A 16,778-nucleotide genomic window follows, 5' to 3' on the forward strand; every position below is an offset into this window, starting at 1 on the left:
TTTCCACCTTTGAATGTGACCAAGTGGGAATCGACTTCACAACTTCTGCAGCTCGTAATTCTCACCTCTATCAATGATCACATTTTCTTTAAATCTGGATGATGGCTCGACAAAGAATCTTGATGATATTTCCTATACTAGGTAGTCTAGGGGAAAAATTTTACTTTTTTGAAATTGAATTTTCTGGATTATTTTTATTTATTTGGACAATAGAATAAATGTTTATTTTAGGACTATTTGGGAAAAAATATATGTGGCCCCATATATATAAGAATCCCAGGGAAAAAAACGATGAAGGTAACCCTGACAAGCATACTGAATAATACAAATTGTTTTAGTCTATTAAGGCTACTACAAAACAGGGCCACAGACTGACTGGCTTATAGACAATAGGAATTTCTCTCTCACAGCTCTGGAGGAGGGAAGTCCGAGACGCCAGGACCACATGGTCAGCTCTGCTGAGAGCCCTCCTCTGAGTTGCAGATGGTCACCGTGTCCTATGTCCTCTGTGTCCTCACATGCTGAAGAGCTCTTTGGGGTCCCCTTTATAAGGACACTAATCCCATCACGGGGGCTCCACCCTCATGACCTCATCACCTCCCAAACACCCACCTCCTGATAACCTCACATTGGGGTTTAGATTTCCATATATGAATTCTGGGCAGGGTGGGGGGCACACAGACATTTGGTCCATTACACAGATGCTATGACCCTGTGTAAATACTTGCTATTTTATGACATATATACTACTATGTATAAAATAGAGAACCTACTATATAGCTCAGGGAACTCTACTCAGTACTCTGTGGTGACCTAAATGAGAAGGAAATCCGAAAAAGAGGGGATATATGTACACATATAGCTGATTCACTTTGCTGTACAGCAGAAACTAACACAACATTGTAAAGCACCTATACTCCGATAAAAATTAATTAAAAAAAAAATAAGAATCTGCTTGTTCCTAGTCTTGGGAGGCAGAGTGGAATCCTGGCTGTCACTCTTCGTGGGCAGGGGCTGGGCCGATGACAGAGGCAGCCCAGCCTCAGTTTCCTCACTGCCAGACCTACAGGGTGTCCTGTGTGAAATGCACAGCGCCATACATGGCGCCAAGCGGACAGATGATAAATGCTACTGCCATCGCTTTTCTATCAGCACGAGAGAAGTAAAAATGCAGACATTGTTAAATAGCCTGTGAATTATTTTATGAGGGAGATTTTGAAATTGAATGCCTCACATTTATCAGAGCCTATATCAGTCTGTGGCACCCGAGGACATTTATTCCAGGCGTTTCTGAAGGTGGAAGTTTATGATCATCCAGAGGAATGTTATTAAGGTAATTGCCAGATATGGTATTTCATTAGGAAAGCTAGTTATTACACTCATGCTGTTTATAATATGGGTGATAAAAGCCAGAGAGCCAAGGAATTGGAGTTCTGCTCTTTGCTTATTGCTTGTAATATTGAAAATTTCTTTTACCTGGGTACCTTCTACCTAAGGGACACAAATATACCTAAAACTACCTTATGTCTGTATAGTTCTTACCATACGGTTTTTCAAAGTTTATAATTTAATTTAATTTTACCCTAACACACCATTGTGATTTGAAGGGGCAATTTTATTCTTCTCTTGTTTGGGATGAGGAAAGGTCGATTCAGGAAGGTTAAATGATTTTCAAGAACTGCTGGGCAAGTTGGGGGCACAGCTGGACCCAAATCTATACCACGTCACTCCACTACTGGTATGCTCTTCATTCTTCCAGGGATCCTGATTTAGAAAGCTGGCATGATGAGGAAGATGCATTTTACTCACGAAAAACTGCTAACTTCCACTGTGACTGCTATTCTAAACAGAATTTAGAATAGAATTGACATGTATGGGTTTACTGTAATGGATATTTGTATGTCTATGTACACATATATATATGGGCATTTTAACCCCTGCTTCTTGCTAAAATGGTTTTGAAATACAACATAATTAAACTGAGGACAATAAAGCTGTTAAGATAAGACAGATATAGGATATAACCTTGATTCTTGTTTAAAATAGATTGAATTATTAAGAAGGGCGTCTGGGCTAGCAGGTCTGTGATCCAAGGACGATGATAAATTCTGTGTTTTAAGTTAGTGACATTGCTTGAGTTTGTGGGAGTTTGCAGTTGGGGACCCAAAACAATGAGCTTCAATCATGTGTGTGGTTAAATAGACCATCTTATGACATTACATTATGGCTGAATTTCTAAGTCGTTTGTGTTTTGGATCCTATGAAATGTGACCAACTTGTTGAGCACTGTATCAAATGTTTTCCATACATTATGTCATTTATTTTCATTTTCATTGGCACCTTATGATATAGGAATAATCATTATTTTACTGACAAACATACCAAAGCTTCAACAGATCAATAACTTGTCAAAGATCAGAGCAGATAATTCAGAGCTGGAATTCTAATCCAGATCTTTCTGTATCCAAAGCCCTCTTCCCTCCTAAAAACACCCTCTTTGTCATCGGCTAGAAAGTAGGACCTTTTGAGATGTACACTGCAGGGGGGGAAAGACTTTCCCTCTGCCCTCTGAGGTTCCATGGCTCAGTCTACGAAACAAACTGACACCAGGCAGATTAACAGGAGAAAAGGTATATACATTTATCAAATTTTAATATTATGTGCATGAGGGCTTTACAGGACAAAAGGTGACTGCCCAAAGGGGCAGTGAGATTTGAGAGCTTGTCTATGGCCTCAGTTGGGGGAGGAGAGGGGGTGCAGGCCTCTCCGGGGAGAGAACATGGTTTCCAGGGAAGATGAGTGACCCTTAGAGGACGGATGGGAGGGTGGCAGTTGGTGACAGGGTCTGTCTGGGGGTGGGGTCCACTTCTCGGCTCCTCTCCTGTGACTAGAGTCAGCCTTCCTGGTGGTGAAGCTCCTGAGAGGGGACCTGCGACCCCTGAGTTCCTGTGGAGGCTCTGTGTTCAGGCAGATGAGGGGGTTCAGAGGAAGCTCCCCCTGCATCTGCTGTTTCTCATGTGCCTTCGGGTAAATACAGAGAGCATGACTGCTGGGTCGTAGAGTAGGATTTGTAGTTTGCAGTTTGGTTAGAAACCACCAAACTGTCTCCCAAAGTGGCTGTACTATTTTGCATCCCACTAGCAAGGAATGAAGTTTCAACTGTCCTAAAAATCCTCTGTGCTCATCCTTCCCTCCCCACTACCTCTTGGCAACCACTCATCTTTTTACCGTCTCCATAGTTTTACCTTTTCCAGAATGTTCTAGAGTTGGAATAATGCAAACGTGCATGTGTGTGTGTGTGTCTGTGACTGTGTGTGTATTTATCCATGTGTGAGTATGTGCCTGTGTAGCTCCATTTACTTGCTGCAATCACTGAGGATGCAGGAGGCTTGGATGGTCATGGAACTCGCCACAGGCCGTGTGCACTGGCAGAACCAGGATGTGAAGCCAGCTGGTCACCCACACTCGTATTGGATGGAAAAATGACCCAGATGCCACTCATTTTTTTTTCCAGTTTGAGCAAGAGACATCGACACCCCTAACTAATCAATGAATGTGGCCCTCTTTCCTTATATCTTGGTAATATCACCAGTTAATAATATATGAAAAGACACTTTTTTTTCTATTATTGCAATCCACCTCTGTGCCCTATTTAGGAGGCAGCAGTTTTACCTTAGTGATGAAGAATCACATGCTGGTAAAGGTGAAGCCCACAGCGCGACTCCTCCAGGGCTGCCTCCTGAGCCTCCGGCATCTAAAGGAAGAACATGATCCATTCAGGGCCCCGTTCACAGGAAGTAGGCTTGGGCTTCGGTTAACTCTCCGCCTGGAATCCAGGACCACAGGGCGCCAGCTCAGCACAGATGGCCTCTGGGACACAGAGGACCTTGCACAGGGGCCAGTCGAGCTACGCTGGTCCCGAGCCCCTGCCCTCCCTGCCCCACCAAATGCCCAGCCCAAAACGAGGACGAGGAGCTGACCAGCCACCCCGACGCCACCTGGGAGATTCGCTGCCGTGGCATCACCATGATGCCTCACAGCCTGGACCCTGAGGGCGACTCCATCTCCTCCCCAGCCCCAGGCTCCCCTCCTGTCGCCAGGAGGGGCCTCGCCCCTAGACTCCCTGTCACCCAGAAGGCTGAGTCCCCAGAGGCTGCCTCAGTGAGCTAAGCTGCTGTCCCAGAAACACAGACTTGTGTTTGCGGAGCTGTTTATAAACAGCAGATGTTGATTCCTCTCGGTTCTGGATGCTGGACGTCCAGGATCAAGACAGGCAGATTCTGTCCTCACCTGGAGGAAGGGGTGATGGGACTCTCTAATCCCATCGTGAGGGTCCACCCTCATGACCTCATCACCTCCCAGAGGACTCACTTCCTCATTCCATCACCTGGGGAGATGGGATTTCAATATAGGGAATTTGGGGGGACATAAAAACATCCAGTCAATAGCACTTGGGGAGCAGCTGACTCTCCATGGGAGGAAGGGGGTTCTAAACCACCCCACCATCTTCCTGTGGGGAGCATGTTCTAGCCCAGAGTAGGCCTGTCCAGGGTGAAAGTGCTTCAGGGAAATGCCTGGGTGACTCGGGGCCAGGGTGAAGAACTGGGGTGCAGGCGTGTGGGACCTGAGAGACCCCCAGAGACTCTCCAGCCCCATCACCACAGCCTCCCACCTCGGGGCCCCCTGAGGGTACACCTGCAGGGAACAATGGATGAGGATGGCAAGACAGCATTCACACCACACAGGCCTGTGGCAGACACTACAGTTTATAAGTTCAAACTAGCTCTCCCATTTCACTGAGGAGAACACATGAGGACAGAACCATGCTCCTTATTACTCAGAAGAAAAACAAAAGCAAGCAGACTCAGGGGCAGAAAGTGTAAAGGATCTGCTTAGAATCACAAAGCTGGTGTAACATAATCATAACGCCAGACGGGCGTTATGTGTGTGTGTGTGTGTGTGGTGTGTGTGTGTGTGTGTGTGTTTGTCCTCCTGAAGGACTCTTCCCTCCCCCCACCCGACCTCTCCACTCCAGGCAACATCCACCTCTTTCCTTAAACTCTGAACCATGCAATCATGCCCTAACTAAAGAGGATCCTTGCATGAATCTCTGAATTGCTGGTGTGACTGTATGTGTAGATTTACATAATCAGCAAAATTACAATCTTTGGTACGTCACAGACCAAGTCGAGGTGATAAGCACCTTCTAAGCATTTAATAAATCAGTAATTGATCGTTCCTCAGTATGAAGTATGAAAAGCAACTGAATGCACCTTAAAGGAGATGAAAGTTCACTATCTTCACATCTCTGCCGTTTAGGGGGATATTTCTTTATAAAACGTATAACCTTTTTTCTTTTCTTGAAAAAAGCAATACCTCTCAACAATAAGAAGATTAAAAATGGGCCAAAGATCTTAACAGACGCCTCACCAGAGAAGATATACAGATGTATACAGATGGCAACTAAGCATATGAAAAGATGCTTCACACTATATGTCTTCAGGGAAATACAAATTAAAACAACAAGATACCACTACACTCCTATTAGAATGACACCGATAACACCAAATGCTGGTGAGGATGTAGAGCAACAAACACAGGCACAGACACCTCAGAAGGTGACGGTATTTGGTTGACAGGGTCTTTACAGAGGAGACTAAGGTAAAATGAGGTCATGTAGGTGGGGCTCTAATCCCATAGAACTGGTGTCCTTATAAGAAGAGGAGATGCAGACACAGACACACACACAGGGACAACCACGTGAGGACACAGGGAGAAGACGGTGTCTACACCGCAAGGAAAGAGGCCTCAGGAGGCACCAGCCCTTGCTGGTGATGCCTTGATCATGGACTTCAGCCTCCAGGCCTGGGAGAGAATATACGTCTGTCGTTTAAGCCACCATCTGTGGTGTCTGTTACGCAGCTCGAGTTGACTAACACCCCTGGAATGGCACAAAGCTTGGGAGGTCTAGAGTAACCAGCAGGTGAGAGATCCCAACAGGCATGCTGGGTCCCCAGCTCCTTAGGGAAAGAGACTGGCAGCCACAGCCTCCATGCCTCCCCTTCGATCAGAGCATGGACACCCCACCAGAGTGGGGTCAGGACCAGCTTCTCACAGAGCTGTGTGGCAGCAGGCAGCCAACCCTTCCTGTAGAGGAAACATGAGAAGCAGCCAAAGTGGCCGAGTCGAATGACGCTCTGCTCGATTCCTTCTCCCTCCATGGCGTGCCTTTCACTGCCTGGGCACTTGCAGCAGGAGACCACCATCCTCTGACCTGTGTTCGTTCCACACTGTTGAGGGTCAGTCACCTGGCCCTCCGGGGAGATAAGCGTTAGGCCCAACAGTGTGAAGGAAGGGGAAAGTAACTGACGCATCACCTGAGCAGAAGTGGTGCGTGGTGCGCTGTGAACCTCATGTCCACGCACATCTGATATGGAGCAGGGAGGGGAGAGGAGGACGTGGGAGGGGTGGGACACGATGTCTCCAGCCAGCAGGGAGGATGGCTCTGGAAGTGGTGGTCCAGCCTCAGCCGAGATGTCCCCATCATGGTGCCCTGGGGCCCAGCTATGGTGCATTGTCTGCTCTGCCAGGGCCTGGGGGCGCCTAATGGATGCACTGCAAACCCTGAGTGCGACTTCGTGCTTCCAAAATGAGGAATGGCTTGGATCAGGGTCTTTCAAACGGCATTCCAAGAAGTGCCAGGTTTTCCTGGGGGTGTCTGGGGAGAGCAGGGGGTGCCCAGAGGGTGCGGTCAGCTCGGGTGGCCATAACAAGGCTCCCCGACTGAGGGTTTCACCACCAGTCCTGGAGGCTTCAAACCTGAGGTCCGGGGGTCAGCAGGGCTGCCTTCCTCTGAGGCCTCTCTTGGGTGTGTAGACGCCATCTTCTCCCTGCATCCTCACGTGGTCATCCCTCTGCGTGTGTCTGTATCCTGATCTCCTCTTATAAGGGCCACCAGTCCTACGGGATCAGGGCCCATCCTAGTGGCCTCATTAATCACCTCCTTAAATCCAGTCATATTCTGAGCTCACAGGGGTTAGACTTCAGCTGATGAGTATGGGGAGGACACAATTCAGCCTCAAACATCCCCTTTTGTATCCTTCTCTTTAAAAAGAACCTCTGGGGACTTCCCTGGTGGCACATTGGTTAAGAATCCACCTGCCAATGCAAGGGACACAGTGTGATCCCTGGCCCAGGAAGATTCCACATGCTGCAGAGCAACTAAGCCTGTGCACCACAACTACTGAGTCTGCATGCTACAACACTGAAGCCCGCTCGCCTACAGCCTGTGCACCGCAACAGAGTAGCCCCCGCTCGCTGCAACTAGAGAAAGCTGGCACACAGCAACGAAGACCCAATGCAGCCAAAAATAACTGAATGAATAAATAAATTTAAAAAAAATAAAAAGAAGCTCGTGTTTATCTGTGTTCACAGGCTGTGGTTTGGGGTGAAACTCTGCCTGTGAAAAAGGCTTGGCTCAGCACCAGCCTGTGAAGCAGTGAGATGAATGGACTCTGCATCTCCTGCAGGCCTTCAGCAAATGCTCCTCACCTTCCTCCACCCTCTGCCCCCTTCGACTGAGACTCAGGAGAACGGAGGTCTGGGGACAGGACATGTGGCATCTCCAGTAACCGCAGGGAGCCTGCCCTTGGGTGATTGGCTGGGGCCCCACCGGGAAACCCCGAGGCACCGGCCACACATGCCCACACAGACCTCTCCCAGCCTTGAACTCTGGGCGGTAGGAGACAGAGGCAATTTCCACTTTTCGTCTAATTCAGCCAGAGAATGAGGCTGTCTTCCCCTGATGTCGGTTTTGGCTTTTTGTAGCTATGACGGGACGGTTTCCTACACTCCTGAATTTCCTAATTCAGGAGAAGCGTGCATTTCAGAAGGCCAAGTTCACCCTCCAATTTGTTGGGTGCTGGGGGCCACGTGGGCTCTGCTTCTGCAAGGTTCTGAGCCACAGTGCGAGTAGGACTCAGTCACGGGAGTTGGGGGGCTGCCCTTAAAGGGGCCACGGAGGACTTGTGTCATCACCCTCAACAAGCTGCATCCCCTACCCAAACGACCTGCCGACCAGGGGCTGAGCTGGACAGCTGTGGCTGCAAGGCCCCCGGCAGGCCCTTATCAACCACCTCCTGGTTTTACCGAACAACAAAAAGAGGGGGAGGAGCCTCAGTCACCTTCATCATCTAAGCCCAGAAACCAGGGCTTCCCTCCCAGCACACGGGGAGGTTCTCCTGGCTGGACACATGGACAGGGAGTACCAGAAGACGACAGGAAACAAGGCCCACGTCCAGTCCACACGGCCTTGGGGACAGGCAAAATAAACAGAAATGCTATCAAGGCCACTCGCACGTTCTGCGTCTGTCCCGCTGTCACCCTGCCTGGCCCCTCTCCCTTCCCCGGGTTCCCTGAGGGTGTGGCGCTGCTGGGACCCTCGACGCCTGGCAGCTGGGATGGCCTCCTGCTGGCCTCACCCGATCCATGTGGGCCCCACGCCCCGGACAGGTGCATGGCCAACAGCACGTGCAGGGCGACAGACTGCCTCCGAGGCCAGGGGACACCAGCACCACCTTGGCACCTGAACCCCAGTAGTGGGGGCTTCTCTAGTCCTACAGGGAAATTTCTTCCTAATCCCCTACTAGCCAGGACACTATTTGGGGTCTTATTTTAGAATCTGTTCTGTTTGAATTCGAGCCCTGATGCCCCCTAGGACTACAAGCAAAGACTCCTGAAGGGACAGACAGGCCCTTACAGGCCCATCTCAGGAATATCCCCTCCGCGTCTGTAAGAACTGATTATCATTCAGTTAATATCTCTTCATACAATTATTGTCTCTTCTAGTTTAATTTTCTTTCTTTTACTCTTTGCAGGAGGGACTAATCATGTTTTCCTTTAAAAATACGGTGTGTAAAGCACAGCCTTGTGCAGAGTCCCTGTGTGGAACAGAGACGGACCAGGCTCCCCGATCCAGGACACTGAATGTGGCTCTGTGGGGGAGGTGGGCCCTGCGTGAGGAGAACAGACGGACTGGACAGAGATTCTGAAGGTGAAGCCACAAAGGCTTTGTCACATGGAGAGAGAAGGACAAAATATGAGAAGTGAGGAAGGACTCCTACATTTGTGGCTTGAGCTGTGGGGTGAGTTCTGTCATCCTAAGGTCACATTTTGCATGTTTTCAGCTCAGTTTCTCACTGTGCCCTACTGTTTGTCACTTGGGAATGGAAGGCAGAAGCGGCAATGCCATCATAAGAGGTTATTATTGCCTTTTTGGAGAAGTTCTGAAATACAAAAACTGAAACGACAAGCGAAGTATCCCCCCTTCTCCGCACTGTGGATTTCTATTTCACACACAACAGATTTTCTAACTTCGTATATGTCAATTCTGAGTAGCTGGGCAAAGACACTGCTGGTCAAGGAATCTCATCTGAAATCTTGGTTGTTCTTATGGCCTTAAGTGGTAACTAAGTCGATAAGCTACTTTTCCAGCAGCTCATAAAGCATCTGAATATACCAGGGGTGTTGAGTTGAAACCCTTGGCAAGATGAGACTCCACTGATGGTTGGGCAGGAGGGCAACAGGTTTCATTATCTGGAAGCCTTCCTCTCCTGCTGCACAGAGGCTAAAAACCTAGTGATTTACTGCAGCAGTATTTATACTGCAGGAACACCATACCAGACAAGCAAAAATTACGGTGGGTCAGAAAGACCAGCAAATAAATTAAAAGTTAAATTGGGGGGGGCTTCCCTGGTGGCACAGTGGTTGAGAATCTTCCTGCTAATGCAGGGGACACGGGTTCGAGCCCTGGTCTGGGAAGATCCCACATGCCACGGAGCAACTGGGCCCGTGAGCCACAACTACTGACCTGCGCGTCTGGAGCCTGTGCTCCGCAACAAGAGAGGCCGCGATAGTGAGAGGCCCACACATCGCGATGAAGAGTGGCCCCCGCTTGCCACAATTAGAGAAAGCCCTCGCACAGAAACGAAGACCCAACACCGCAAAAATAAATAAATTAAAAAAAAAAAGTTAAATTGGGTTTTCACTGAAATTTAGAAAAAATTTTTACAATGTGCTTTTTCTGCCTTACTTTTTATTTTTTTAAATACTGAACAGTGTTTTCAAAATGATGCCAAATTAAAAAACAAAAAAACCCTGGTACTATCATTATTCTATTTTGCTTTAACTACTTTTGACATTTTTCAAGAATGTATCTAAACAGCTCCTATTTGAGGCCTGAGTCGTATCTTGTTAAAATGCAGATCTCCGTCCAGCAGGCCTGGAAGGAGGGTTGGGTCCGCATTTCTAACCAGCTTACAGGAGGTGTCCTGCTGCTGGTCCTCGGGCAACACTCAGGGCAGCAAAGAGGGGGGCCGTGGGCTCTGGGTAAGGGCACACATCCAGGCAGTGGGAGACAGCAGGTACAATGCAGTTGTCACTGCCCCCGGGGAGCCCATGGAGTGGGAGGGCCCTTCAGAGTTGTCCCCTGTCTCCAGTGCAGGTTGGGAGGGCTCCCCGGAGGGCAGTCCACTGGCTGAGCACGGCAGCTGCAGGTGGGTGCCTGGGTCCTGAGTGGGCTCCACACACCACTGGGTGAGGGCCTGGGGTGGAGGGCCACTGGGTGTCCCGTACCCGCTCACCCACAGCAGCAGGAGCCCTTCAGGGGGCGCTCCACGGGGACGGCTCTTCATGGACGTTGGAGTTACCAAGTTCTGTGCCCAAAGCTTAGCCCTTCACTTGACTGCTGTGCAGCCTTGTAGCAATCCCCAACTCTCGGAATCTCATTTCCTCACTGTAAATAAAATTCAGTATCGTAACAACTCCTGCCTCCTGGTCATGGGAAGACTGAATTAAGATCTAGTCCCGGAAGTCAGCAATGAGGTTGCCTTTTCTGCCTTTCCCTTCCTAATTTCAGAGAGAAAGGGATCAGGAGGTCAAGAGGGAGATGCCGGCCAGGCCGAGGAAAGTGTGTGGTGCCCGCACGTGTGCTGGGACAGTGCGGCCCCACTGCCCACGGCACGCGGGTGGCATCGGGCTCTGGGATTGGGCTCTGCCCTGGGATCCAGGACCCTTAATCCCCGCGATTAGGGAACACCAGCCTCTCCTTGATGGGATCAGGACTCTTCAGCACTGAGCTTGGCCCTGTTCTATCCCACCAGCCATGCCCTCAGGGTCGGGGTGGGGGGCAGAGCCCCGCTCGCTCCTGGCGCTTTGCCCAGGGAGGCCTGGGAGCCAGAGGAGGACTCTCCTCCCCGGGCACGACGCCCGTGGGCCAGGGCCTGGGTCCAGGCTATGGCGGACCAGCACCCATTGCCTCAAAGACTTAACGAGCCACCTCTTCTCTCTCTTCCTGCTCAGCTTTCTGCCAGGAAGCTTTTGAGCCGGAATTATTTACACTGAAAAGTAAGAAAAGGAATGGCTTGGTCCTTAGTCCCAGAACAAATGAGTCTATTTGCGTGTTTGTTTGGTTTCCTCCTTTGAATTTGAAAGTAAATCGGTCACCAGCTACTATTTTGGTGTAAAAAGGGTCATTATTATCCAACTGTTGCATTAATACAATTCTTGAAAATTGATGAAAGGATGGTTAGGATAAGTGTTTTGTACTGAAAAAGCATTAATTTTAGTTGAGATGGAATTTTAAGTTTTAGAGAAGAGGGAAAAGAGAGATGGATAATGCCACAATGAGAATGCAAATACAGCTCTAAGCCAGCAGGGCTAGACAACACAGGCCTGGCCCTCGGACAGTGAGCCAGCATCTCCACATGCAGGGCTGCCAAATTCCACCAGGACAGTGTTGATGAGCTCTCTGTGGAGGCTTTGTTCCTGCTGGGACCTCCCTTGCTGGTCACGTGTCCTAACATCCCTGGAAAAGCAGGGTGTACAAACCCATGCAGCAATGCTGTCCATGTTCACACTGATGTCCCAGACGACAGACAACCACCGGCTTTCAAACCTGCTCCAGATCCTTCCAGATCCCATTTGAAATATGTCCAGAGATAAATGGACTCGCCTAAGAAGTATGGTTTTTATGTTCCCTACCAACAGCACCGCCCTTGTTTTGTATTTGAAACATTTCCTGAGGTCACAGGTACATTTCAGAATTCACTATATCTGAATTATTTAGAGTGATTCTAGACTGTTGACCCCAGGGTCTAATGTAACTTGATATTTTGAGAAAATGAACAGCATGGTACAAGCAACTCCTACTTTTACTGATGGCCTGAGAATCAGTCAAGTAGTTCAGTCGAAGTCTGCGCAAGGAGAGCTCATGATGTTGCTCTTAGAGAGGGAACCAGAGGCCAAACACTTAAGCAGATCCCTAAGAGATGGACTCAGCCCCCTCCATGGGGGGACATGACACGTGTCTGCACACACAGAGAGACATGGCGAATGAAATAACTCAGGGCTTTGCAAGTGGCCCAGGGCTTTGCAAGTGGCACAGGTCGTAAGCTCTCAGAGGTTCAGAGGAGAGATGGATGGAGGGCTCTGAGACCAGACCAGCTACGGGGAGAAGCAAGAGAGAGCAGGCCTGGAGAAAGCAGGAGAGTTCAGAGGGCAAGAGGGGAGCGGGGAGCTCCAGGAGGAGCAGGGGAGAGCCCAGCCGGGTAAAAGGAGGGCCAGGCATGCGACTGTGTGTCCTGATCTCGCCCTTGATTTTGGCCTGGGCACTCTCTGCTTGGTTTTTCACATATTGAAGGAGATGGTCATGAATAAGCGGACCTGCTTTCAGCTGCCTGTGTTGGGGCGGACGTGCTCCTGGAGGCAGAGAGTGATGTGTCTGTGAAGTCCTCCCTCCCTGGACTCACCAGCCCCGCCGTCTCCCCTGAGCCCTGTCCATCCATTACCGTCCATTACGGTAGCGGTCCAGCCCCCGAGTGGGCAGCGAGAGCACTAACGTCCACATGGCATAGAATGACTGACCATGAACTGAGGAAATGTATTTTCCTCTCCTTCCTCCTGTGATTGGACTGACTAATTAGAGCAACATGAAACTGAAATGATTTCAAGACTGAAACGCTTGGGGAAGGATCTCTTGAAGTCCGTTTTTCATCACTGAGCTGAGACTAAATTATGCTGTCGAAATGCCATTATTATTTCAAATTAGCCAAATTAATTAACCTAATTCAGTCCTTGGCTGTATTAATCATCTGTTTTAGAATTTTATGAGAGAAAGAACGTGACTTTTTCAGGTTACTGTGTGCAGATGAACCTCACTGACAGGTGGCTTTTCTTCTGCTCTCAACTGGTATTTTAAAATCTCTGCAGTAATATCAATAGAATTCCCTCAAATACACTAATACTGTTCACAGTTTCTCACTTTATTTTGTTTGAATTTGAAAAGATCTACCTTCTTGCTCTTAAGATTGTAGGAAGTATGTGGTGTTTTGTTTTTCTATTTTTTTTTAAAGCACTCAAATGTGTTAAAACGACTGGCTTCTGAACATTCCATTTTTTTATAATTCTCTCTTAAATGCCAGAAATCCATAGTATATGCTTAAGATGAGATTTCTGCTGAACTTGTTTATGGACCTTGGAATTCTGGGTTCTCCAGAGAGCGCCCAGAGCTGGATGAAGGCAACGTGAATTATACCAACTCCTCTCGAGTCCTCACTCATTGTCTCACATGAACCCAGGACAACGGACTCTTCCTATCCTCATTTTGCATACTGCCCTGTATCCTCGATCTATTGCTCACAGTTTATCAGAAAATGCTATCCATGGAAAAATACCGCTGATTTATAATACCAACGATTTAACAGCAGTGGTGCTGTTGAGCAGGCACCTGCATAAAGTGGGTTCCATGATGATCACCATCTTACAGACTAGAAGACCGAGGCTACATGCCCGAGGTCATGGCACTCTCATCATGACTGAATGGCATAATAATAATGGAAAAAACAGAGAAGTCAAACATTTGCTATTGCTCCAAAAGTCTGAATTTCTAAGTGATCAGGTGAAACTGGATCTCCCCACACCTCTCACTTCCAGTAGGCGTGGTCCCTCACAGCATGTGGAACGAGGTCCTGTGCATCTCCCACTGCCTTCGACATCTAAGGAGACGGGTGTGAGGAGGGCAACAGAAGCAGCTGTGGGGACAGCCACAGGCTGAGCATCACCGCATGGCTCCGGCGGGGTCTGAGCCAGGAGCCCTGACCTCTTTCCCTGGCACAGCTGTGATCACGGTTCACTTCTATGGACCTCAGTTAACTCAAAATGAGAGGTTTTGACTTAGAAACCTGCCAAGTCCACAATTCTGGTCTTGTAGGACCTGAGGAGTTGGGGAGCGGGCACGTTTTCTCTGCTGTCACTTTCCCAGACATTCTCACTCACGTGACAAGGGCATAAAACCCAGGGACTGTTCTATTGCTGTGACTGCTAGTGAAGCTGAAGAGAACAGTGTGAATTCCTCTTGCACATTTCCTGGAAGGGGCCCTGCTTTTATTATTCTTGCTTATTTCTGTACTTCCATGTTCGGGCTGAGACCCAGCCAAGAAGTGGAAAAATACTGTGAGAAAGGTAGCACTTGTGGTCTTTCTGGCTTGACTGGATACAGGAAGTACAGCAATCGCAGGGAAAACATGTTTACGTAGTTTTCTGGGTAGGTATCTGTATCTCTCCCAGAGTTGGGAGGGTTGATGTTTACTGAAAGGTTTGAAATTAGCCTCAAATCCTCAAATGACTGACCCACATCAGGTTTCTCAAAATCGGTTGGGCTACCACCCAAGCAGTTCCTGTCTTATTTTGGGAGCCAGAAAAGATGGCCTGTGCCCCAGTCTCCAGAGGCCCTGGGAGGCTTTTCTGGGAGGCAGTGGGTAGGAACAGGGACCCAGCAGTCTTGCTGAGAAGCAAAGCTGGTGGTTCCCCCGCGGGTGGTCAATATTTGTCTAGGCAAGGACCGGATTATGAAATCTGTAAATATCAAAAAAGTATTCTGGGATTTTGTTTGGCTTATGCCAGGAAGAGCCTGAGAAGATGCCTTTTGAGGACTCACAGGCAGGTGGGACTTAGAGTGGCCACAGATGGAGTTATCCTAACGAAGCCCTACTTCTCTCTGCCCTCAGTTTCCTTTCACTCAGTAATCATGTTTTATTACACCTAGCTCAAAACTCCTACAAGTCTTCCTGGACCAATCCCACCTTTCCTTGGTTATTTCTGTTATTTATTCTGATCTTGACATATGAGTGACATTCTGTTCCCTGTTATCTTGTTCATAGTTGAATCATGGTTCAGGTATATTTTTGATGAAAACACCAGTTGCAAGATGTTGGTTTGGCATTAAGTATCTGCTCTGATAACTCTGCTTTATAACCAAGGCAAGCATTCCAGAGTTGTGCACAAAACACATGCTTCCTGAAGAAATGATGAACCACATAATTTTTTGGCGAAATCATGCTTTCACTGGAATCTTAATGATATCAATATTCTGAAAAAAAACATGTCAACAGTTTCAGAACTCTTTAGAGACTAGATCCCTCATATGGGCCACTCAGCTGAGGCCAAGATTGGCAGTAATAAGAGAGACACAAAAAGGGACTTTTTGTCTTTTTGTGCTTTTCTCTAAAGGTACTGGAATCACAGTAAATTTGGGCTACCTATGGTACGGTTACAAAAGAAAAACGTGACATTTCTGAAGCATTCCTGAAGCTGGCCCACACTTTTCACTGTCAAGCTCACATTTCAGTAGATGATGTTGCTTTATCTATTTTAATAGCTGTATGTTCAGTGGCTTCATCAATCTTATTCCTATGTATCTCACCGATTTCACCAACTATTGGTAAAAGGTAATTTAATGATGCCTGGGTTATGGGAATAAAGAACAAGTGTACCCACCATGAAGAATTTTACGTTAGATCACTCTTCTTTTACACAGCAATGCGTCTGAAAGCTAGGATGATGTCTGCGCTGTACAAACACACACACACACTATACACAAGCTGGCGCACACAGACATAGGAAATTTCAGCTGTACAGGATCTTGACCCCTTCCCAAGGCTGAGGAACTCCCCACTGTGTGAACTTTGCGGACAGGAAAGCCAACCTTCCACTAAAGAAGACCCAAAGTCTGCATCTACCCTTTCTCCACGTCACCCTCCCCAAACTAGAGAACAGGCCAGGGATCATATAATCCCTGTTAGACACTTTGTATATGGAACTAGTGTTATGGGTTGTGGTCCCCCCAACCCAATTCATAGGCTGAGGTCCTAGGTTCACTATCTCAGAATGGGACCTTATTTGGAGGTAAGATCATTACAGAGGTAATTAATTACAGTGAGGTCATTACTATGGGCCTCAATTCAATATAATTGGCATCCTTATAAAAACGGAAATCTGGACACAGACAGGCACAGAGGGAAGAAATGCCTACAGCCATCCACAAGCCAAGGAGAGAGGCCTGGAACAGCTTCTCCCTCACAGCCTCAGACGGAACCAATCCTGCAGACATGTTGACCTCAGACATCTGCCTCCAAGTGTAGACAATAAATTACTGTTGTTCAAGCCCCCCAGGCCCCAGCATGGCCTCACGGCAGCCCCAGCTGCTAACACGGCAGGAGATGCAAAGAAGCCAGAGAAAGGAGAAGGGATTCAGTAGCTGCAGAGCAACACTCAGCCCCAGGGCCACCAGCACCACTGCAGCCTCCTGCGGCCGGTGTTCGTGATGCTGGATGACAAGCCAGGGCCCCGCGGGCAGGTGGTGTTGGCAGTGCCCCGTGGACCAGTTCTGCAGGACACGTTTGTCTGAGGCTCTGGCTCCTAGCCTCTGGTTGCTCTTGCCCACT

The 16,778-nt window shown here is 48.4% G+C and overlaps 1 long non-coding RNA gene across 2 annotated transcripts in view; it reads right to left on the bottom strand.

Moving 5' to 3' along the window:
- The window catches only part of LOC109549646 (uncharacterized), a 101,304-nt gene that overhangs the window by 27,807 nt on the left and 56,719 nt on the right, over positions 1-16,778 (bottom strand). For both annotated transcript variants that reach the window (XR_002175992.3, XR_002175993.3), the window contains exon 2: positions 3,673-3,754. This is a non-coding gene — a long non-coding RNA (uncharacterized lncRNA). The remainder of the gene's footprint in view (positions 1-3,672; positions 3,755-16,778) is intronic.

Source organism: Tursiops truncatus, chromosome 2, assembly GCF_011762595.2.
Source record: "Tursiops truncatus isolate mTurTru1 chromosome 2, mTurTru1.mat.Y, whole genome shotgun sequence".
NCBI lineage: Eukaryota > Metazoa > Chordata > Mammalia > Artiodactyla > Delphinidae > Tursiops > Tursiops truncatus.